We start from the raw sequence: 26,125 nt of genomic DNA, 5'->3' as shown, positions 1-26,125 counted from the left end.
CACACACATATTTAAGGCCGAAAAGCCTTAAATATGATTAAAAACTCATCTAAATTACAGCAAGTACTTTCTTTTTAAAGGACACATATTATACCCTTTATTGACAAGTTAACGCAGTTCCCAGACACTTATATGAAATATCTGTGACAGACTTTGGTCAAACAGCTCTCTCAGAAACGCTCTAAAACTGGTAGCAAATGGGGGAGAGTCAGTACACACACACACACACACGGCGAGGAGACTCGAATATTCACAGGACGTAACAAACATGTTTTGAATCATGAAGGCTTTATGTTACACTTTAGCCTCATCTACGTTCTAAGACCTAAATTAATGATGTCACACATCAGGATTTCATTGAGATTCTAAGGCTGCAAGGAACAATGAATCCATGTGACCGCTCAAGATGCAGCTGTGTAACATAAAAAGAAAAAAAAAAAGATTGATGCAGTTGCTATAGCAATCAGCCTACGTTGCAGCGAAAAAGCAGAAGAATGAGTACAGAGAATGTTTGGAGGACACGGCCGACACAGGCTGTCTATCCCTCACTAAGGACTGGAGGTGACTTTAAGCATGCTATATTTTAAAAAACAACAGGGAGTAAGGTGAGGATGAGTCCCGCTCACAGCGAACTAGAGATATAGTGCAACTATAAATTACATCAGAAAAGAGCACACTCACACTGAGGTGAAATGAAAGGAGTGCATATAAATTAGGACTATATTCTATGTTGTTTCTTTCAGGGTGGTGTAAACAATAGTGATCATGGTAATAACAATAATTAGTCTTGTTACGATAATTTATTTTTCTGTAATAATGTTTGAGCATCCCTAAGGCTATAATCACAATGAATTCAGAGTAGCTTAGCCCATAGTTATTGTAGTATTGCAGATTGACAGCCACATCTAGTGGCGCATTAGTTATTACTATTTGGGTTTATTCTTGAAAATGTCTGGAGATTATGATCCTGGAGAATGCAATCTGGGCGGCACGGCGGCATAGTGGTTAGCGGTGTCACCTCACAGCAAAAAGGTACCCAGTTTAAATCTGCGCAGTCTGTATGTTCTCCCCATGTCTACGTGGGTTCTACGTGGGTATCCTCCACAAAGGTGAACTGATTAATGATTGATTGGTGTATAAGTGCATGAATGGGTGTCTGTCTCTCTGTGGCCCCACGATGCGCTGGTGACGCGTCTGAGATGTATTCCGACTACAAGAAAATGGATGGACGGATGGAAGCTACACATGAATCATAATTCATTCATCTTTTTGATAAAGAGATTATTACGATCATCTCATCATTAGACACTTATCTGAATCACAGCTGATTACGGATGAGAGGTGGGGCACACCCTGGACAAGTCGCCAATTTATCACAGGGCCACACATGAAAGACGCCCGCTCACAGTTATACCTATGGACAATTTTATAGCGAATAATTAATCTAAATTGCTTATTTTATTTTGGTGGTGAATGTGGAAAATGTCATGACAACAGATGAAGACAGAAGATACAAAAACTACTCAGGTTTCTAGACTACATTAGAGAAAGGTAGCGTGAGAGACACACACTTTTTGTGACAAAACATCATTTCTTAACACACCAACATTGACATGTGTGAACTCCATCATGGCACTTTCTCTATAGCTACTTGAAACTTTGGATTCAAAAAGAGCTCTTCAAATAAACTAGAATTCCATTCAAGCTTGAAAACATCCACAGGGCCGAAAAGTCTGAAACACAGTTGACTGCTCTAAGAAGGTTGGAACAAAGCGTTGACCAAACGCACATATTGTGTGACTGGCATAATGAAAAGTGTTAATTAGTGTGTTAAGAAGGCCCAATCACAGGCAGTGGCATGTTTCCCCAACATGTACAATGTGCAGAAGATCTGAAGATGAGAATATTAATATGCAACAGGTATATCCACCTGTGTCTGCGTGAAAAGAGAATTGACAGTGTCAGGGGGGGTGCAGCTCGGCAATTCTTCTTTCTTCTTCATGAGGAAATAAGGGTCCTTGAAGTCTCAATTCCACTCGCACTCATTTCCTCTCAAGCTTTCATCTTCGTGGAATCGTGGGTGCCAGAGAAGTCCGAAAATGACACGTATTTCTCTGATTTGTTGGATGCATGTGTGTGTGAAAACTGCATAGTCCCAGTTGATGTGGGATCAAAAAATTACTGCCACGTCAGATAACGCCTACTACCTTTTCCTGGGCTTAATTTGGCCTAATTTCATCTCCTGCCTTTTACAACCCTGTGATGCCATCAAAACATTATACTGATAGGAAAAGGGAACACATGAGAATGAAAAAGGCAGACAACATCCTTTCCTTTACCAGAATGTCTCGAGGGCAGAGCAGGATTTTCTTCCTGAGCAGATGCCTCTGGCATCTCAATGATCATAATTCGCCAAACAGCCCTTGAAATATGATCAGCGTGTTCCCTCCACCAGAGCATCGCCTCTTTTCTCATCCCGAGTGAGTGGCAGAATGAGCAACAGTAGCGCCTGAATTCTGTATTCATCGAACGTAATAGAAAAAGAGTCGCGGTACAAGTGTTAATTTCTATTTCTCTAATTAATTGCAGTCTTTGGATGGAACAAAAGACAAACAGTCACACCTTCTGAAGCAGCGGTGGGACTTCGTACTGATTGTGAGTGAAACTCAGGGACTGAAGGAGACAATGATATCCCCTCGATGGAACTTTGGGAAGCGTTGTTATCTCAGACACACACAGATTGATGTCGTGCCAGGGAGGCAGTGTGTTTTACCAGGCGTCCGTGGGTAATTAACCCACAAAGGTCCCGTTCACTCCCTCATCTCTGACACTGACACCTGAAGTATCTCTGGCCTGTTAACATCCTTGTTAGTGCCATTCGACCTGCACCAGTCAGCTCACAAACAAGGCGCATTGCATAGAGAGCCAGCCTGGCTAAATATGAAGTATATTCTGGAACACACGAGATGCAGAGCATCGGTTGATTGTGTGTGCATAAATCTAAATATGTTCTGAGAAACTGACAACAACATCTGTAGAAGGGGAGCGTCTGATTTATTTATTTATTGTGGTTTATTGACCATGTGCTGTGAATGTTCTCTTTCCTCAGACTTAATGGGTTGTTTGCGACAGTGGTAGCAAATCTACCTGGTGTGTTTTGTTTGTTTGTTTATGTAAGTTGGATTTAAAATTGTCAACAAGGAGACAGAAGCAGGAAGTGAAATGACTATGTAGCATTGTAGGGATTAGCATCTGCAGCGTGGACTTTATAGCACAATGATAAAAGTGTTTAGAAGGCTAATAGTTGTAGGGAATTTCCTTATTAGATGGAATTCCACAACGTGATTATATGCCGACACTACAATAGGAAGACATGACATTTATTTTTGTAGTACTACAACTGATTTACTTGATGCCCCTACACCATTTGAAATCCCCTGTAGCATTGTGCCCACCTAAATGAATAGTATTTTTATTAGAAGGGCTTTTCTAATTTAACTGGCAATAGACACGTTTTTTGCTGATGTGTTGATTGGACAATAATGCCGATAGAGTAATGATGAGATCATCAGCATCTACACTGGATCGCTAAGAACCTTTTCTTCACGATACAATTTTGATTGCTACCAGGCAAAATAAAAGCTAAGTGGTGATCCACTCAATCTGGTGGCTCAATGCCATTTCCGTCTCCTTTAATGTCTCCACTGTGAATGGATAAACCCACAATTGTGTGAGGCTGGTGTACACGTACTGGGTGATCTACAGTCCTGCCCTCAATTTTGTTTTCAGGAGTGGTTGAGACAGGCGTGTGATGCTACCGTTTGAAGAGAGCGTCAATAGCATCGTATTATTGAACACAGGCCATTTTGCCGATGTTCTGCCTGACAAACTAATCCATGGGCCCCAAATGAGTCTGGATACTTCTGGGGTTTGATAGCAGTGGCAAAAGGACCTACAGGCAAAGCATGCACACACACACACACACACACACACACACACACACACACACATACACACACACACAGTCATCAAATGAGATAGTAGGCAATTACAAGCTCTTGTATTGGATGAGTGACTTTAATATTTGATCAAGGTTGCACCGCACAAATAAAAAGTCAGATACACATAAAATACAACCTTGCAAAGGACATATAGTCAACAAGGAGCTATAAATTACATACAACTGTTGTAGTTTCCTATAGTTCCAATGGATTTATTGACTGTGTGTGGCATTTCACTCTAGATCAGTCAACAGAGCAACCTTCAATTGGACAATCAGCCCTTTATATCTGGATGGCATTTTCCTCCGGCTGATCATCTGGTTTGTCGAGGAGCTTTCACTCACAATCAGTACAAATCTGCCATTGTTTTTGGAAATGTTTACATATGCACTATTGTGTCACAATGTCAAGAACTACATTTCAGGTAGCTTAAAGGAAACACTTGGCAGTGGTTCAGTTTTTCATCAAATGGTGTCAACATGACAAATTATGTCTCAAGATATCTTTGTCTTAAAGAACATCAAAATCAGTCACGTTTTATTATCTGCACTTTTTTTAATTAGTCTACGCACTTTTATAAAATAGACAGGTTAGATAATACAGCTTTGAACAGAGCCGTTAAAATGTATATAATGGATATAAATAAAACAAATTGAAAAGTGTTGAGCAAGGAACAAAATGCGTCACAAGGTTAAATAACAACAACAGATTATAAGACAGAAAAATATAATTGCAACAAATAAAAATGCAGCAACAAAAAACAGCTTGAGATGCCTGACAAAGTCAAGGATAAATGTAACAAAAAAAAGAATGCTGCAGATTTTGAATCCCCATATTTAACAAACTAAACATAGATCTGTACCAGCTACCTGTTGATCCCCGACTTGAAGGATGACATTTGAATTTCAGGCTGCAATTGCTCCAAAGGTGCAGCAGGGATATTTAAAAGATGATTGAAAATATGATTACTTCACATGCTGGAAAAATGGCTCCAGGAAAGCAATTTCAATGGCATGTGTTTCTGAATATCATATTCCATATTCACAGAGCAGACAGACAGACAGACAGACATATATCCACTGATTATGCGGCATATATTTTAGATATTTCTGTCTGTGTTATGTGTCTGGTTTTAAAAACACATGCTATACTCACATTTGAAGCCTTCCCTTTTTTCTTCTCTTTTTGTCTCCTTACAGTTACGGTGTGCTGGCTCGACAAAATCTAATTCTGCAATGAGAGCGTATTCTTTCGGAGATATGTTTGCCCACAACCATACAGGCAGAATTTGAGCTAAACTCATTTCAAGGCATTCAGCGGTAAAAGTAAGATAATTAATTCAGAATGTTTAGTTTGCCATTTTACTTTCATTTTGTGGATCATATCTTTTAATTCCTTCCAATGTAGTAGTTCAGTCTGCCTGTGTTGCTGTTTAATGGAACAAGCACATCTGTAAAATACTGTACACAGTATCTGTAAATTGTTGGCTTTAATCTTGTCTTCAGAGTCTGAATTTACCTATTAATAAAAAATAATAATAACTCTCTTTGGACATTAGCCATTTCAGGGAAGAGGTGAGACAGGCTTTGGGTGGGCAAGAGAGGCTTCCAGAAGACTGGAATACAACAGCTAATGTGATCAGGGAGACAGGTAGGAGAGCACTGGGTGTGTCTTCTGGGAGGAAAGGAGATAAGGAGGCAGAATCAGGATGTGCAGAAGTGAATACAGGAAAAGAGGTTAGCTAAGAAGAAGTGGGACATTGAGAGGACAGAAGAGAGTAAACAAGAGTACATGGAGAAAGATAGAGGTGGCAAAGGCAAAACAGAGGCCATATGATGCCCGGTATGTTGGAATAGATAGTAAAGAGGGAGATAAGGATCTGAACAGGCTGGCAAGACAGAGAGACAGAGATGGGAAGGATGCATGTTAGAGTGATTAAGGATAGAGATGGCAAGGTGTTGACAGAGGCCAGTAGTGTGCTAGGAAGACCTGATTTTGATGAATTAATGAATGAGGAAATTGAGAGAGAACAAAGGACAGGAGAGGCACCTGTTGTGGACCAGGAAGTGACAAAGATTAGCACAAGTGAAGTTAAAAAGGCAATGAAGAGGATGAAGAATGGGAAGGCAGGTGGCCCGGATGGCATATATGGAGGTATGGAAGTGTCTGTCTTGGAGCGGTAGCTGTCGGGTTTTTAACGGGGTTGTTTAATAAAATCCTAGAGGGGAAGAAGTTGCCAGAGGAATGGAGGAGAAGTGTGCTGGTGCCTATTCTCAAGAAGAAGGGAGACATACAGAGTTGTGGAAACTATAGGGGGATAAAGTCATACGATGAAGTTATGGGGAAAAAGTGTTTGAAATATAATCAAGTGGATATAATGAAATATATCCACTTGATTAATACGTATTTTGTTTCAAGAGCTTTGAAGTGTGCGAAGACGGGACAGGCAATAGTCTTTAGAATGTGCGGCTGAAAGAACAGAACAATACGATAGAAATGTCTTGAATTAAAGATAAGCTTGATTTTGATTTGATCCACTCAATGAAGAGCAGGGCTGCTGAAATATGTTTCTCAGACTCACTTTAAAGAGCATATTGACGAAGCATACCTGATGCCCCTCAGGCCGACTGTTCCAGAAGCATGGCAGCTTTGATTCAGTGAGGCCAAACGGCTTTATTTTTCAAACTGAAGCTTGGAACAATAAAAAAATCCCAAATAGAATGAAGCCGTGGGGGCTCAGAGTCACTCCAGCTGGGTGCACTGCTTTAAACGCTATCAATAAACTTTTATGAACAATTAAGAAATCTGTAGGCATGCTAATTCGTCACGCTTGTGTTATTCACCTCTGTGTGAGCATATTTTCCACCGGAGGAATCGGAACAAACAGCCTTCATGATGGCTACAGGTCCAGAAAACATATTCCCTCTTCTCTTAAATGCCCCTGAGCTGCGACCACTATCAGCAGCAGTCATAAGTGCAGCAACAAAGGTATGATCTCTAGCTTCCAATGTGAGGATACTGCCAGACTGCAGTTAATCTATCACCGATCCTTCACCTCCTCCCTCATGAGCGCCGCCGGCTACGGCGAGCTAGCAGGTAGCTCTCACTTCACCCTATCGCATCCAGCCAGTGTGGTTGAGGTCTTTGGCATCTGTGCCTAATTTAGGAGTTAATGCAGTTCATTCCACTTTGCATATCATGTTGGTTTAAATCCACAACATTATATATTATGGCAATACCGGTAATAATAAAATAAGAAAATGCACAGTAATTAATACATCGCTTTATCTGTCTATGCCTACAAAAAGCAAGTGCCCAATGTACTAACAGTACAGTCCACTGCTTTTTCCACCATTCATTCGTTAATATTCTTCCCTGCTTAATTGTGACTGCTTGTTTGTCTTTCATGTGGCCCTTTATAATACCTTAATGGAATTTTCAACCACCGGCAGCTCTTAACAGGTGCTTTACACATGGGAATACACATCTGACATTAATTGAAGTTCAAGGAGACCTAAAATGTGGTTTTGTTCCTCCGACTGCGAACACAACCTTGTTTACAAAAAGGCGCATTAGGATACCTTTGTAAACACTTTTGCAAGTTAATATATCAGATAAATAGAACTTTTTTTCCCTTCTAAATGTACTTTGTAGGCTAAATTAGACCCTTTAGCAAACCGCTATGCATAAAGGAATTACCTTTAGCCCCAAAACGAGGAGCTATTGTCATGCATAGGGTACGTTAGCACTTACAAGACTGGAGGAGGATGATGTTGTCTTTTTATATCTGCACCTCGAGTGCCTCTTGACATTTAGGCTTCTTGTGAAAGCCTTCATCCGGAGTTAAAGCTCGTTACACTCTGCGCTGTAGCTACTGCGTGCATCTATTCCATTCCTTTCACTCCTACTGTCACCCAACTTTAAATGTCAAGTCCACATTAGCTTGTGAGGCCCTCAATGGTAACAGCTCATTTCTGACACACACACACACACACACACACACACACACACACACCTGTCTTGAACCTGTCTTAGACTGGGCCAGAGGAACCTACAGTGCAGAACAACACAGCGTGCAGGAGCAAGATTCCGCCATGCATACCAAACCTAAACACAATCACTGCCCAAACCACACACACATATATCCGCCATGGCAGATACCATTCCTCACTTTGACATGACATCTCATAAGTCAGCTGCCAAGGCTGTGGGAGGAGACAGAGGGAAGGATAAGGGGGTGGTGAAAGGAGAAATTCGAAAGCAGGTGAGGCAGAGAAGGAATAGGGGAGTGGTGGAGCATGATAACCCAATTTGTTAGTGGTGGATAAATAGAGGTCTAGGAGGTAAATCATCATGGAGGGAGCAAATGAAATAAGGATGGAGAGAAAGGGAGGGAGGGATGGGATGGAATAAACAAGCAGGGCTAATGTAAATAATGCCAACCACGCTTGTTGGTGAGAGGCTATATTTTAATATTGAGCATATAAAAAGGCTACAGAGAGGAATTATACCTGCCCCACACTGTAGCAAAAAGTCATAAATCCCTCTTGTGCTGCAGGCGACCTATTTTAAGACATACAGTCATTTATTAGGTTGGATTTCTTAGTCAGCAAGGTTTCATCTACATAGCGGGTGAATTTGTAAATTATATTATGCTATCAATTTTTCTCTATAAGTGTGATTATATTGAATCTAAATTGGACCTAAAAAAAAACAGTCAATCTAATGTTCTCCCGTGACACAAAACAACAAAGCTAATTTAACAGTAATTAAATAGTCGATACAGAAGTAGCATGCCGCTCATTTCACTTTGTGCTTCCCAATTTAACTCCCAAGATCCATTGCTCAGCACTTTGCTCCTTTTCCTCCCTGTTCGCCAGAGCTGACTGCCAAAAATATTTACTCACTTTACTTTGTTGTGTCACTTTGCATCGAAATTACAGTCCGTAAGGGATATACAGCTGAATCAAAAGGGGCAATGAATTACTCTCTCTAGTCTTACCCTTGTCATGTAATTGTTCGCACACAACTGGGATGTATGAAAGGAATTTAGGAGAATGTGATTGACTTTTTTTTTTTTTTGTCTTACCGTCTACCCGATCACATGTAAATAGCAGCATTCACTAGGATTGTGTATTGGCTGAATGCATCAGAATGCAGCTGCAACTTTAACCCTTCCTCGAAGGTGCATGTCTCTCACCCCCCCGTTCCCCGTTCTCTACCCATGTTTCCACACTATGACCAACAAGAAGGCAGTCTTCAACGATTTTCCTCACATTCATACCTTTTGTCCAAAAATCCAACCTAAAATGACTTTTCAGCAGCCATCCTACAACTCAATCCACAGCAGTAAACAATGGGCATGTCAGAAAACGCACTTCTTTGTTGAACATCTTTTGAAAAAGCTTGTTTTCATGAACATCACTGCCACGGTACATAATAAAGCTGTCTACAAAGTTTCACAAGTTTCTAATGATTTTTGAAAAAAGAAAAAGAAATACACGTATGAATGGAGTAACTTCCATGTCCCCTGTTCTAGGAATATTCATTTAAAATAAAATAATAATAAAAATTAGCTTAGCTTCGTATATATATATATATATATATCGTATACAACTATATTCATCGTACAATGTCTGCTAAACACCGCTGTCAACTCGCCAGGCTGGGCTAAAAGGAACCGCTTTAAAATCAACTTTCTTACTTTCTAGGTGCCGCTCTAATTTCTTCAATACCAACTAAATTCCAAGTGTTATCTTCTGATTAGGTTCCCAGAGATCGTTGCAGACAGTGCACCTACAAATCACAGGAGTGTGGTCATCATGGGTCAGTGAGAATAAACTGTCAGTCCTTTGTTTCCCATACGACACTATCTGCTAATACTCCTAGGACAAATAGCGGATGACCCCTGAGTCCATTCACCTCAGATAGTTTGGAGTTTGTGTAGTAAGAAGTGTAAATATGCAAACCCTGTCTTAGTTACAAGCAGATACTGAAAGCAATCACTCCATCCATTTCCTTCTGCTTATTCGAGGACATGGTGGCTACAGGCTCGAAACGGTGTCAGACATCACAGCAACATCAACAACACAGCAGTTCATACTGAGATTCCCAAAACGTTCAAGGCTAGATGAGATATGGAATCACTCCAGTGAGATAATTAATGAGCTACATATTCTCACCACACATTGTTCGGTTTATGTGGGCTAAATGGTCAATGCATACCTGAAGCTGGAGACTGGCGGCTTAACTACATTTGACTTTCTTGTTGTTCAGCTACATTCATTTTATTTATTCGTTAAGTATATTTCACTATAAACCTTTATTTCTTTGTGCATCACAAAATGAATAATGCACTTTTAACAAGAGCATATTACAAAACAAAAAACAGACCAATATGGCCTTTTTTACACAGAGGAAATAAAACAAATAAACAAAACAATTCACTAAACAACAGCTGATACAGACTTACTGTTATGAGCTCTCACTATAAGCAGGAAAATGCATAAAAGCGTCTGATTCAAATCAGTGCTGTCACAGCTCAGGCTCCCAAAGCAATAATGGGAATTAATAAGGAGGGCATTTGATGGATGAAATGCTGCCAATACCTGCCAGCAATCCTCAATGGGCATGGTCAAGCCACAGTGGGTACTCATTCAACAAGAGCACAATGCTGGAGAAGAATCACGCCCTTGTGGCTATGGGGAAAATACACATGTACAGTTAAGGTTAAGCAACGTCACTAAATGTTAATATTTACATTTATACAATACGTTAAACAATTTGGTTGCTCAACAATTGAATGGGGATGCAGAAAATAATTACGAGCCAGCTTCAGAGGAGGCTTGACTGATATCGTCTCCATCCGTCACTGAGGTTCACCTTATTCCCCCGTTCCTCTCTTTCTTGGAGATATTATCAAACCTGAAACTCTTTATAGATTTTATTTTTCTTGTTCTGTCCTGAGACCTGCATTTCTTAGCAGTTTGATCTCATCACACTCAATATTTCATGGCTTCAAAGATTTACGGGATGAATATCTTTCAAAGTCCGCCTGGTGTCTCATATCTATATGTGTACCTCTCCCAGCTGGCTTTTAACATCAAAAAAGGCTCGGTTGTATTTCAAGCCGGATGGTGTGAAACAAATTCAGATCTGGTGATGTGGATCAATGTGAGGGTATTTCAGAAATCTATACAAATGATTTGACCCAAGTCTGAAAGCCGTATGTCTGTATTTGTGTCTGATCACCCCGCTCCCAGTAGGGGTGAAACGGGCCTTTTGCTCTGACCTTTCCTGTATGCATGAGCAAACGGCTGCAAATAGATGTCATGGCAAACAGACATGAGTTCACAGTAAGACGAATATAGCAGCTACACTCATGCTACATACAGCCGTGTCTCGAACAGATCCAAAAGCTATTGAGAGAGGTCTGCTCAGCATCTTTTTATCTGCTGTTTACAGCTCATTAAGAGTCTGGTCATGTGATGAGTGTAAGTAGACCCAAGATAGAAGTAAATGCACAGCACAGTAAGCATTTAATATCCACTATGTAATGGCCTTTTCCCTTTGTAGTCCAGCCTGAGAGGTAACGTGGGTAAGTGTCTCCCTTGAGCCGGTCCCAAGCCCGGATAACTGTAGAGGTTTGCGGCAGGAATGGCATCCAACATAAAACGTTGTAAGAATTAAGCATGCAATGGACTAGAAGGTTGATTTGCTGTGGGACAAGCTGAATGAGGAGGAAGAAGAAGAAGAATGGCCTTTTCCCTTTCTAAGAGCAGGGACAGCAAGAACAATAATATACCAAGGGTAAATTGATGAATGATGAAGAATATATTTATTAGATAGAATGTTAGAGTACAAGTACAGTCACACAGTAGCATGTATTACAGTACAAGTACAGTCAAACATCCTGTCTAAGAGGAGCATTTCAAAAATGCCCTTGCGGTCTTGTTTCCGTTGAAAGTCCTTTGTACATAAATCATCGACATTTAACAATACAAATAAAAATAAAAATAAAACCAATATTCAGTTACTCAATTGAGGCAAAGTGACCTTAGAAAAATAAAATAATTTTACACCACCGATGCAAACTAACAATAAATTTAAACTAAATTACACCACCGATACAAAATGACAATGAATGACAATAAATTACATAAATTACAATAAATTACAAAGACACTTAATATGTGCAACGTTGGTGGAACTAACATGGGGCAACTTACAACAGAACCAATTGTGGTTGTAAGTTGACGACCCCCTGTACTTTACCTTACAGTTGTCTCTGATCTCCTAATGTGACTTTACTCATACTGAGCCCGAGTGACAGATTCTGTTTAGCACATTACAACAACGTCATTATAAAATGGAATTAATTAATTTGTTTTTAATGTCTCATTGGATGTTGGTCAAAGCATAATGTTTGAGAAAACTTATTATGTTATATTTGTTTTACTGCTCAATAAATAAGGAGCGGCTCATTGGAGTCATTCCTATTTTGCAAACTGCCACTGCTCTGCTGTACAATTTCAACATTGACAGTTCTGTCAGGATTACATTGCAAACAAACAAAACGTGAATGTTGTTAAGATATTATTGTTGTAAAATAGAGAAAAAACAGAAGTCTCATCTGACGTGAAATGAAATGAGGACGGAAACAAACAGGAACATTTTCACGTCCTGCATTGTATTTGACAACAAATAATATCCACATTCCAAATGTATTTTTGATTTATTTTCTGTCTGCGTCTATTTGCGATCACACATTAACAAAAACAAACAGCAAGCTGTTAACAGTCTGTGCAACAGTTGGCGACGCTCAGCTTGCACCAACCAGCTTGAGTAACACGCTGCAGGACACGAGTCAAACACGCTGGTGTCCTTAATTATACATAATTATAGACCGTTAGTAGCTGGTTTACCTGTAATGCTTCGCGCTGGCATCCTGAACACAACTATAAATGACTACCTTGGGCTTCTTATAGTGTAATTACAGTATATGCCAAAGGAAGTAAAGTTATGGAAAACTGAAAATTATTATTCAGCTATGAGATACAGTATAATGTTTTAATATCAGTGAAATAATCTTTCCATGCAGAAATCTTGATATAAGTTGGTTCCAGTCCAAGAATGAGTTTCTAATTGGATCTCTGTTACCTATCTGTGTCCGGTAACGCCAATTCATCAGCTGCAGGTTGTTCCGTTTGTGTCGTTCTCGGCTGTGTTTTGTTGTTGTTATTGTTTCCTTATTTAGTGGCGCCAGCCCGTCAGCCAGTAGCTTATGATACCTGGTGAGTTTATATTTGGTTGTGTTTCTGTTATCAATTCCTCAGTGACGCCAGCCCATCTTCACATTCTATATAAGGGGTTTATAGAGTTTTTGTTCAAGTGTGACTTTTCATTGTTTTGTTGCTTGGACTCCAGCCAGTCCGCTCGCTATTTGTTTGTATTATCACTTCCGTTTAGCTACAAGTAAAGAAGTTAAATCATCTGCTTGTTCCTCCGTCTCTGCATTCTGGGGTCCACATCTAGTACTTAGACATGACAAATTCATTCATCTGATTGGCTAAATAACCTTAAAGGAAAAGAAAAAAAATCTTCCAAGCAGGTTATGAATGCAGAGATTTCCCCAGAGACAAATATTTGTACTGGGGAAATATAACGTATTCTTTATTTAAAAGTAATAAGCCTAAAAGGAAGGGCCATTACACATCTACTAGAATATCAACATGCAGTTGGTGCAAAAACAACAACCTTGCTTGTTAGTGATAATGATGTGCTGATCTTACCAGGTGCCATGAATCATGTGTCCTTCCTTCTACTTGTCCTGCAGCTGTCTTCACGTGTGCTTTTGCATCTTTAAATAGATGAAACAGGAGCAATCAAAAGGGAAAATGTGTTCACAAAAAGAAGAAGCAGAATATAAAGCAGGACTGGAGATATGTGCTAGGCAACCAGTAGAAACCTGCGATCAGAAAGTGTTCTAGGAAGACTAAATCATATCCCAGAAGCCAGAGCAGATTATACAATAGTTGGAGAAAGCATTAGTCATATCCTTAAGTGTCCTGCTCTGGAGTGCTGGTGTGTCGCTGGAGAGTTAGGTGTCTTGCTGACATGATAGCTGTGAGATGGAAAAAGTGTTTGCCATGTGCACTTGATCACTTAGGAATCATCCTGAGAGAAGATAATACTGGAGGCAGGGGTTTGGGAGGGGGTGTAGGAAATTGAGGCCAGGAATTTAGAGAATCTCACCTCACCTATTTTCCATCTATGGATTTTTAGTATTATTAGTTACGATGGATAGAAAAGAAAATACACAGTGAGAACTAAGACACCCTCATCATTTCTTTTCCATTGCAAAAATGATAAGCAAAACCCCCAAAAGTGTTTAGGAAAGAAGGGGAGGGTAAAATAATGGGGTAGAGGACAGAAGGAGAGGGAGGACTTTGATAGTCGGAGCGACAGCTGGGTCTCTGGTGAGTGTCTTTGAAGAACCAGAGGAAGCCTCGAAATAAATGCATCAATTACGGACGTGAGTAAAATTGAAAGAAAAATGGAGATGAAGGAGGGAGAAACAGATTGTGTTTGTTGCCTCAAAAAGATTCCAGCTGAGCGAGATGAAAGGCTTTGCAATTGTCAAGTCAGAGGTTGTGGCAATGTGAATGTACATTCGGTGGATGTTACCTTCGAGTGCTGATATGTGGTTGGATATTTTCATCCGTAACTACATCACTCGCTTGTTACGAGAACTATACTTTTTTTTTGTACCTTAAACAGTTGCTTTGATGCTACAGAAGAAAATAGGTGCTCATAGGTAGCGTTATCTCATGTCTGCAAATCCAGCAATACCATTGATCTGAAATGTCGTAAACTTCCACGTGTTCAACGATTTACTGGGGCTTTTTTTATTTTACCTCTGACCCAGATGTCAATTTTTCATCAACCTCATGCACGTACCTCCCTAATAAGTAAATTAATGAAATTGAGAAGCTTATAGAAAGAAAAGGAAAATAGGGGAAAGAGAAACAAGGAACAACCCAACTTTATTATTATCAAAAGGCAAGAAGTGAGGCGACAACGGTTACGTTTTCTCCCGATAGTTCTTGTCAGACATGTCTGGATTTCTCATTAAGGGCTAGAGTATTTGAAGCAGTCACATTACCAGTGTCAGATTTTTTCTTTTTTAATCTATTTTTATCAGCTACTTTATCTGACTATGATTTATCTGAGACGGGTGAACGGAATTACACGTTCAATCTGGTTGACGCCGTGTCAAAAGGAATAACATGTCTGAAATCTCCCAGGTGCCTCTCCAGAGAGGAACTGCATCTCTCAGGTGACTCCTGGAGCAGCCTATCTATAGCTGTTGTACAATTTAACTGTATAAATATCTCCTCCTCCTCTGCCACTCAGCAGCCCACCTTTCCCCTCACATTACCCGGAAGACATACATTAAAGAGTCTCTCCTAAACACTTCCTTATTTCAGCGGCCCAGCAAGTTCCCCATCCTTTTTACCATAGACATTACCATTCCTTTCATGGTGCTCTCTCTACCTTCCCTGCACATTACCAATGCACACATCTCGCTCTTTTTTTTTTCAAAAATATCTTTGTACTAGTCAGCACTTAGGAATGTTCATTTAACAATTGCCTTAGATGGAATTATAACGGTAGGAGAAGATGGCTTTGAAATGGAAATTGCACTCATGGAAGCCCCTGATGAGTGCTCTGACCGCCCCCCTGGATCCTCTGAAATCAGAGGCAGGGGCGGGCACATGAAGAACAAACACGCTGTGGAGAGAGAGAGAGAGAGCGGTGAAAAGAACGACACTCATTCTGCCATTCTGCCAAGCAGCTGCATCACTTCCCGCCCCCATCTTTTACCTGCACTGCTGATTCCCTTTTATTTGGCTAGTGGGTTGATGTAATGGTATTATTTACTCATCATTAGAAGCAGAAGAAATTGTGTCTGTCATTAACTTGATAACACTTCTGCCAGATCAGATGACAGACGAGAGGCACTGGTGGCCTGATTGGAAGAGGATATAACCCTGGGGGGGATCAGAATAAGAATTTGGGTGTCACTTTTAAATGAGGAAGAATAGATCCTGACTAAAGTGATGAGATGGAGATGAGGGGAGAAGCGCAGCGATAGAAACAGGTGACTGACTAAAAATGTAATTACTCAAAGCACTACAGGCAAACAGATGGATGACAAGAAGAGATGAAATCACCTATGGAATACAGAGAGACTGGAATAGACTGCAGGTATTCTGGGAATTAATTAAACATACATCCTAGAAATTAGCACATGTCCTTTGGATATCTCCTTGTACAGTGTGTCTCTGTGTGTCGAAGTTCAAATGCATTGTTTATTTCACAAAGCCCTCCAAATGAAATGGATAATAATGTGAAACTGCTGCCCCAGATGAACAGATTCTGAAGCCTCGATCAGCAGTGCAGCATGTTCCACTGATTAAATGTGTTTAGAACATCAGTTATCATTTGTTTTTTGTTTTTTTTTTCTAGTTAGACGTTCTTGCGTTGAGGGCTGAATTTGTGAGGGTGTCTCTTGCTCATGTTTAATAGACCTCTAAAATAATTCCTTTACATCAGCATTTTGCAGCACAAAACAGCAAATTCCCACATTTGCAAAGATAAAACCAGTAAATTGTTATATTGATTATTATATTATTAAGGATCTAAATCCATTTTTTTGATGTCATCAGATGAGAAAATTAAATAATCAATAAATTACTTGATCATTAGTTTGCTTTTCGGTCACTTGTTAGACTATAAATAAATCAAATATAATTGGTGAATGTGGTCGTGTTTTACCTTCACTCATTCATTTTCCTGTAATTAGTGCAAGCTTGCTAATTAAGCCACAAGGCACCTAATTATATATCGTTTCTTAGAGCTAACCCACACCTGAGGGAAAACACATCGAAGCCTCTAAGAAATGATAGCCCAACTGATCTTTGAGTAATTATCAATCGCTGTGACAATCCATCACACTAACAAAAAAAAACCCTCACGTAAGCCTCATGCAGTGTGAGGAACATGAATGCCCCCACTGACAAAATAATTTACAAAAAGTAAATGTCTTGAAGCAATTATCCATTTGCTCCTTCATACACATCCTTCTGAAATTGGGGCCTCTGCAGATAAATCAAGGAAGTGTGTTTAAAAAAAAAAATCCTTCTGAGCCAGATTTATTTTTTATATTTCTCAGGGGCAGCTGAAATGCGATGTGTCATTGAAGGTTGATTCTGCAGAAAACCTTGTGCTTGGACAAGGCTGTGTAAATATGTGGACATGTGGACTATATGGATATATGGGTCTATATGCGTCAAGGAAATATGTGTGTTGTCTGCAGGCTCGATACAGCTAACTGGATATGTTTAGCCAATGCACCAACGGAAAATCTTTAATTCTATACCTCAAATTCTCGTGTTCCTGCAGAGATGTTCGGAGCAGTACACTTGGCTTTAATAGTCAACGCATTGAAAGTCACATACATTATTTAGTTGAACAAAAACTCTTGATGGTTGCTCTAGTCTTCAATCTATAATGCTTTCCAATATAGCATGTCACATTGTCACTGTGATCTAGTGACTGAAATTGACTGGAAATTACTGTCAAATCAGGATGAGTCAGGAAGAGGAAAGTAACGGAGAGCAGGGCGATAAGGAAAAGGGATTTAAAAGAAAGGAAAAAGTCTGACAGAATAACAGAGCGATGAGTGTCTATTGGGAGAATGAGTGTCCCATATCATGTGTCCCGCGGTGCTGCCTGCCAATTCCGTTTCTGGATAACAAGGCTCTTTAAGCTTCATTTCAGCCATTCCTCAAAAACAACCTGCCTTGCCTTGGCAGATGAATCCATACAGCCTCAGACACCTAAGACACACAGAGGGCTAGGCTGTACACAGCCATCCTCGCGCTTGATCCCACAGCACGGCGATAAACGGATTTCGTTCAAGGATCAAAACATCCAATGATATGATCTTGAAAAATGACACACCAGCACAAGACCGGAGTAGCTCATATTCCAGAGGCTTCGAAAATCCGTCTTCATGCCTGCTGATTCTGTTTGCTTATTCATCTCAATCTCTACTGATTTCATTCTCAAATCAAAGGGAAGTCTAGAGAGAAGCCTCGGGTCAACGCTGGGCGGAGACATTCGCTCCAACTCGTCTTAATCAGGGACATAATTCAAGGAGTGTGACAGAGAAAAAAAAAACAATGTAAAAAAATACTTTGTCTCGTAAAACCACTCAGCTCGTCAGAATAGCCACTTAATCAAGCATACATTCAGTGGATGCTGCTGTTGTCAAGGAAACGGTAAGTTGAAATATTAACCCATTACTCTGAGACACACTCAGTCACTTTCATCTTTCACTTTGTCACACGCACACACACCCAACATAAACACAAAACCACACACACTCACGCAAAAAAAAAAAACTAATCACCACTTTCTTCACAAATCCTTCTTCTCACTCCTCTCCAGAGACTCTACAGCGTATTAATCAGAGTAATTGAAATAGTTGATTACATCACTTCACGCCTCATCCCAGTTTAAGGGACTGTGTGCAGGGAGCATTAAATAAGTAGTCGAAGAATGTAGCAATGTCGTGGTGTTCGGGCATATCTGTGGCCAAAATGATGCCATAAGAAAAGTGCACAAACACAAAATCAGCATCTGTCTGCACCGTAAGCCATTTATCTCAAAAATGAGTGCATGTTAAGTAACTGCAACTTTGTCAAATGTCTGGATGGCTAGTCCTGAAATTTGGTTTAGATATTCATGTCATCTGATAAGGTGCATGAGATCACGTGAAACATTTGTGATTCCTTATCTATTTATTTAGTGTTACAATCATTTCAAATATTCAAATACACTGATTAATTACTTAATATCTAAAGATGCTGCATTTAAAGTGAGCCAGCAAATGATAAGATATGAAGAAAGTAATCTGTGTGTTGAATAATAGCATAAACCTGTTAAATGTCATGCTATGACATTGTCATTGTATCAGTATTAGCAGCCTCGCTGCAGTGTTTGAGAAAAGAGCACAAAATGTATCATTCAGGATATTTTGTATTCATTTGTGTGTACTGTATACTCCTATGTGTGTTTGTGATGTAAAGGAAACAAACGAAAATGTCTGTTGTCGGGGGAAAAGCATTGTTTTCCCTACACGTTCCCTTTTCTGTTTCACCTTCCAATTCTTCTTCCTCTTATCGATTTCTGCTTTTATACAATTTTTTAGAAGAGGACAGCCACTCGGCTCTAACCTTTTTGGTCTGTAATGTCTCAATGCCTCACAAGTGGCGAGGCGATTGCTCTTTTACTTGCAAGCCAATGCAACTGTAAATTTAGGATTTTAGGGTTTTTGTTTGGTAGTCTTTTACGCTGAGCAACATAAATATCTTGAGATATATTTATATACTGTGCATTATGGTCAAAACAATCTGACATCGCTCTAATAATAAAGGGAAACACAGATGCTGAATATAAGATCTGTTTACACCATGTGTAGAACATTGGGCCATTGTAACTGTGACCATGAAGAATTGCTGTGCATTTTGTGGTTTATAGGGAGTTTAGCCTCCAGAAAACTTGGCATAATGTAATAAAAAAAAAGTAGAAATTATAATGAACCACAGATGAAAAAAATAGTACAGAAAACGGTAGTGAAATAATGTTTCCTTCAGGCTTATGTATGCTTCAAAAATGTAATTCAATATTTCTCCCTTGATTTTTAACAAAGCAGCCAAAACCAGAGAATTGCTCACTCTTTTCAGAGCTAGAATGTTTCACTCTCAATTCACTACAGTATTTGCCAGCAAAAGTATAGCAAAGGTAATTTATTATGATGCATATGTATGTAGTAGAAAAACCTCATGGTGAAAACGTGACAAATCGAATCTTGAGTTGCCAATGTATTAATAAAAAACCTTCAGTTCTCCAGAGAAGGAGGAACTTGGTGAAGGACAGAAGCAGAAAGATGATCAAGGAAGGAACAAATCCAATCAAGGTGAGGTTCTGAACACGCAGCCGATGTTTGCTGTCAAAGCAAATGTTTATGTCATCATTTCATAAATATGTTTTATTTGTAGCAGGGACCTCAAAATGACTCTGGTGATCAAACTGAATTGATAAATAAGCTGAAAATTGAGCTGACAACTTGCTCTTTATCTATAGGTGACAAAGCTATGATCTATTAATACTCCCCCTTCCAGCAGACAGTAAAGGTCACAGTCAGCACCTCAGCACCATGATAGTATTCCAGAAATTGTAAATAATCTTCATGATCCAGGAGAAAATAAAAAATATCTGGAAATTATTCAGAATGGAGATGGTAGCATCGCTTGCATTGCAAGATGATGGTTTTCAAGCTGTGCCAGTTCTGGCTGGGCTTTGAAAGTCATAGCATTTAATAGCTAAAATAGAATGTCATTACATTTAAAACAAAGGTCAATTTGTTCGCCAAACACTTGGCAATATTTCTAATAAATAAATATGTCGGAAAAAGATTTATTTGCCATTGCAATGCTTAAATGCACTCTTTCAATCCACCGAGATGGAATATAATACATGATACCAACCTAGCTGCTAATATCTTGTCCAAAATTCATCTGTTTAGTTTGTTATCTTGGAAAATCCTTCATAATTACAACGATATATATATTTTGTTTTTCAGCGAGAATCCATTTATGTGATTATATTTTCGGTCGGTTTGTTAATGGAGGTGTCGGGGTCACTGACAGCATGTTGCAGAAAACATGGTGATTAGAGAAGATGATTTGCTACCCCCCCTGAACATTCCCTCTAAAACTGAACATTCCCTCTCAGATGATTTTAGTCCACAGTGAATCACAAAACATTCATTCATTATACTAACCTTAGGTTACCGTTGCCTCCTCTGAAGCAAACGAGAAATATGATAAGTGTGCATTCAAGAGAGACTTCATGAGGTTCGGCGGTTCTGAGGTTCTTCACAAAAACCTCTGGTAACAGGTAACCAGAAGGTAACTTCTGGTAACAATTTGAGATTTCCTCATCTCAAATTGACTACGGTGATACAATTTATAATTGCTTATCTGGTAAAATAAATGCAAAAAAAATGCAAAAAAAAAAATGCTAGATGTTTATGTTCCCATTGTGCCAGGCCTCAGCCATTTTTTATTGTTGCTTGCTTGTTTCAGTAAACCAAACAAAAACAACACAGAAAATAAAGAATGCATTTCAGGGATTTCACGCCAAACCCTAAACCAAACAAAACTTGCAAGAAGAGTCTGAATAGATGCTTAGAAACATTGGGAAATAACAGGGAAGCTTCACAGGAAGAAAACAAAACTTGGGAGAACTGGAGGACACATTGGGAAAGAAACAGACAATGTGACAAAGGTGTTCAAAAATGCATAGACTATAAAATGACAGGAAACCGTAGGAGTTTGGCAGCAGGTGAGATTCAGGCAGAACAATCACAGCATGCTGAAACAAATAAACATGTTATCTGGAGTAGAGCTTGTTCCTCGGGCCGGCCAGCATAGCCTGCGATGCTTAGACGATGCAAAGGATCTTTAATCTTAGGTTTAGTTCAGGTTCAGTTAGTTTGGGTTTTGTTTATCATTTTGAGCTTGGTTCATCCAATAGTATGAAATTCACATTGTTGTCAGCATTACCATAAATAGTATCTCATCATATAGCACTTGTTGAAAATAGAAATGGACTGAGGTGAAGCAGCAGATATCATTGAGGAAAGTTAAATGAACAGCATTGCATTTATACAAGAGGGATATTCTGAACATATATTTCACCTGACAATTCCTTTTGGGCCACTTCTTATTTTGACAATCATAACATGATGTATGAAACATGTTCATTGAGAAATAAAGACATTGCACAGGCATCAGGCATCCTGGTATCCTTCTGATGTGAATCTTGGCCTCCAGACCTTTATTTTTCAGATTGACCGACTTCCCTTTCCTATCTTCTATTTTGTTACTGGATGAGCACTCAAAAAGCTTTAGATTCGGCCACCCATTTGTTTCCATTTCCCATATCCAGTCCTTCACAGCATCTATTATGCAATCAATACAATGATCGCAAATGAAAATAAAGAACTTGACATCGTGTCAAGCTACATTTTATCATGTTTTGTAGTACGCAATCATATCAGTTTGAAATCAAATGATGTTTGACCTTTCTGGCGTCGCTATAGCAAGACTTTGGCACACAAATTGATGAAAAAGAATCCGCTGGAGTGATCGGATTATTATACTGCCAAAAAAAAAGCTGTATATTTGATGACTGAGACTGACTGTCAACACAGGAGCCCATGGGCTGTTTGACCCTGGTGATGGATTCTTGAAAGGATGCAGACGACCAGATTAAAAGTGTTTCCTCTCAATAAAGTTGGAATGGTAAACAAACAATTTGATTATGTCAATATAAAGTGACTCAGCATCAACGCTGGAGACTGATATATTGTTATGAATGAAAATGTCAGCAAAACTGACGCCTTCACAGGTGATGGTGCAAAACCACAACCTTTTGAGTGGATGGGGGGCCCATAATGCAGATGGTGAAAATTAAACTGTCACTCACTTAACACCCAAACAAATTCATAGTTACACACTTTATGAATAACAATGACAGATTGCTGGAGAAGTGAGCCAGATGACTTGACGGCTCCTGAGTAATGGGAGAGCACTTTGAATGAGTTACAGAATCAGGGTTAGGGTTTTAAATTCCTTATCATAATATGATCATGACGCAATAAGCTGTAAAAAAAAAAAAAGGGTAAAAAAAAGGTTGCGAGTGCATGGCTCTTAAAGATGTAAATGTTAATTGATTCACAGAGATACAGTAGTAGGTGCCATTTGATTTATGTAAAGCTGAGGTTGGCTGATTATTTCTGATATCATTTGTCTGAAAATCAGCCAACTTGGACAACCTTCGAGGACCTGTATTCTTATTATTTCTGCCGCATACTTTAAATATATGACTTAAAATCAAATTACTGGCAACTTTTTGAAGTTTGACTATGATAATTCCCGGAAAATGTAACTTTTATCCTTTATTCTTTTTTTTTGTTTGTTTGTTTGTTTTTTCTTTTTTCTATACCTTGTCTGCATTCGTGCTCAACAGTGACAACGTACACAACGTCAGTCACTGTTAAAGTTCTATGCAATTTTATTCTTATAGTGATTGTGACCGTCACCTGCCCTCTTGGCAGGCTAGCCTATTCATATTTTATTAGTTTTATTACCTGCTTACCGCCGTAGAGGGCTGTGCACACCGCAGTGAACATATAACATGGACAAACAAAAAGTGACAAATACACAGTGTTCTGAAAGTGCAATGGATTTATTTGTGCTCCTTAATTCTAACCCTTCCATTCAACCATCACCAAGAGTTGTCCCAATACACCAGGTTCACATCCGTCTCTAGAGGAAAGTATGGATAACCAAGTTCTCAGGAGATCTGAGGAAAAAGAGAGCGAGCATAGTGAGAGCCACAAACACTGACCCAGCAACCTCCACTGACTCAGAGATCTGTGGATTATCCTTTATTCTTATGCACAGAATACATTCATGAGATAAAGAAAAGCTGAAATAGGATCAGAGGTGCCCGTAGGTAGATTTTGTTACCATGGGAAAAAACACCAATCCAACATTTTGATTCTATTTTCAGTGTGGACATCCACATGTTGCTTGTTCTCAAGTGACTGATGAAAAGCAGCAACCCGGAATGGATGAGTGGACAGTGATGTCAGCCCGACTCCATCAATGGGGGCAGTCTGGCTTTCTGGGGAGGATTTTTTTTCTCCCTGCCTTCATACCTTTGGCTTCCTCTCGATTCCTTCCATTATAATTCCCGTTATTATAGTTAATGATCTTAGCTGGGGGCGGCTCGGTGGCGCAGTGGTAAGCACTGTTGCCTCACAGCGAGATGGTCGCAGGTTCGTCTCCGGCTTGTGGCCATTCTGTGAGGAGTTTGCATGTTCTCCCCGTGTCTGCGTGGGTTCTCACCGGGTTCTCCGGCTTCCTCCCACCACCAAAGACATGCAGCTTAGGCTGATTGGTGACACTAAATTGCCCGTGGGTGTGAGTGTGTGTGTGGCTGGTTGTCTGTCTCTGTGTTGCCCTGCGATGAACTGGCGGCTTGTCCAGGGTGTCCCCTGCCTCTCGCCCATTGACTGCTGGGATTGGCTCCAGCTTGGCCCGCGACCCGATAGCGGAATAAGCGGTTAGAAGATGGAATGGAATGGATCTTAGCTGGAGATGAAGCGGGATAGCGAAAGAGTGCATAAATATGTGTGCTTATTAATGCCGTCAAAGGCACGTGTGAGCACCCATCCACATACAGGCATGCATTTAATTAAGACAAAATTATTGCAGGCCAAAAAAAAAAGGTTTGTGAGATCAGACTTCAAGGCACAATGGTGGGAGGAGACTGTGAAAATCGTCCTCAATCTCTTCTGTTGAAATGTACAAAATTCCCTTTCAGTTGTGGATTCAATGGTATTCACAGCAAGGTTAACTGTTCATCCTGTGTTTTACTTTGAATCCCAATGAATAAAGATGAAGTGCAATGCATGTACCACTGTTACGACCCAACTCGCAGGGGGAAGGGACGCAACACAAAATAACCCAGATGTTGTACGGGTAAAGTAATTTATTAATAAGCATGCAGGATTTCAGGAAAAAGGCTAACAGGGATATATTACTAAAACAAACCGATCAAGAGGGAGGAACCATCAGAACCAACAGAATATCACACAAGCACTCAAAGTCTCCAAAACACCCGGCCGAGAGGCGAGCTGCTACACGATGATGCTGTCAGCATTACTGCTAGTCAATACAGCAAATAAATGTAATCTCAACGGACTGCAGAGAGTGCACGGAAGAAATCTGTTTGATGATTGATCACATGTCCTCTTCCGCACTTCATTTCAAAGCCATCGACCTCTCAAACATTATAATCAGCGCGTGTCACTATTTTGCAACATGATCACGTTCTTTGACAAAATGCCCTTCAACATGCCGAGCCCACCCACATTACATTTAGATCAGGACCACTCAAGATTAATTAGGCCATTATTCCTTTTAAATAGGTCTGATTAGCTCACTGATTACATTTTTTTTTTCTCCAGGAATGTTTAAAAACCACACCTGGTCACTCAGTTTATGAGACCACAGGGACTACACAAGAGTCGGTTAACTCATGAGCAAGCACACTAATGAAGGCCTTTGCTTTCATAAAGTGATTTGCTCTTTTAAGACTATGATTTAAGCACACTGTCACACTAAATGCATATTATACCACAGCGAAACTACTTTAAGTGAACACACTCTGCTCACAAGTGCAATGACAAAACTTAACCTTGCGCATGCTTTTTTTCTCTTTCTTCAAATCAAAGCCATTTTTACCCTCCGTATCGTCTTGGTTTGGGCACCGACAAGGTTAAGCAATGTTTGCTTTGTATGCCGAGCGCCCCTCTACTTATACCAACTTAACGGTATATCAATATAAGCTTCTTATCAGTGTCTTTCTCATAGGACTCTCAACAGTGTTTGCTTTCTTGTTCTTTTCATCACATATAAATCCTTTTCCACAATTCAGTATGACCTCTCCTTTTAAATCTGTTTGCTTTCAACCTTACAAATGATTTCCAGCCATCTTCAAGGTCTTTGCGTTTATTTGCCCTATTTATGCATAATCTCACCCCTACATAGAAGAAGTGTGTTCCTTTCTCATAAAAAGATAGGCCACAATAGAACTTGAGCCTAAGTCAAGACTCTTCTGGACAGAGACCTTAGATGCTGAAATCAGCTTCCACTTAGTCACTATTGCTCCTGTCACCAATGGGGGCACTTTGACTTTCACCTCCCACTTTCAGAACAAGGCGCTTCTTGATCTTCTTATGCTCCTTATTCCTGGTTTTACTGTCAACAGGGATTATCACATATTTTGATGGTGCCAATGGAGCTTCTATTCCACATTTAGTATTGATGTTCTTGTACATCTGTCCCTTCCATCTACTCTACACCATTCCTTGAGCTGCCTTCAGCTCAGATAGTAAGTTTTGATGTTTCTGTGGT

The sequence above is a fragment of the Brachionichthys hirsutus genome, unplaced genomic scaffold (assembly GCF_040956055.1).
Source record: "Brachionichthys hirsutus isolate HB-005 unplaced genomic scaffold, CSIRO-AGI_Bhir_v1 contig_492, whole genome shotgun sequence".
Taxonomy (NCBI): domain Eukaryota; kingdom Metazoa; phylum Chordata; class Actinopteri; order Lophiiformes; family Brachionichthyidae; genus Brachionichthys; species Brachionichthys hirsutus.
This window is presented reverse-complemented; position numbering follows the sequence as displayed.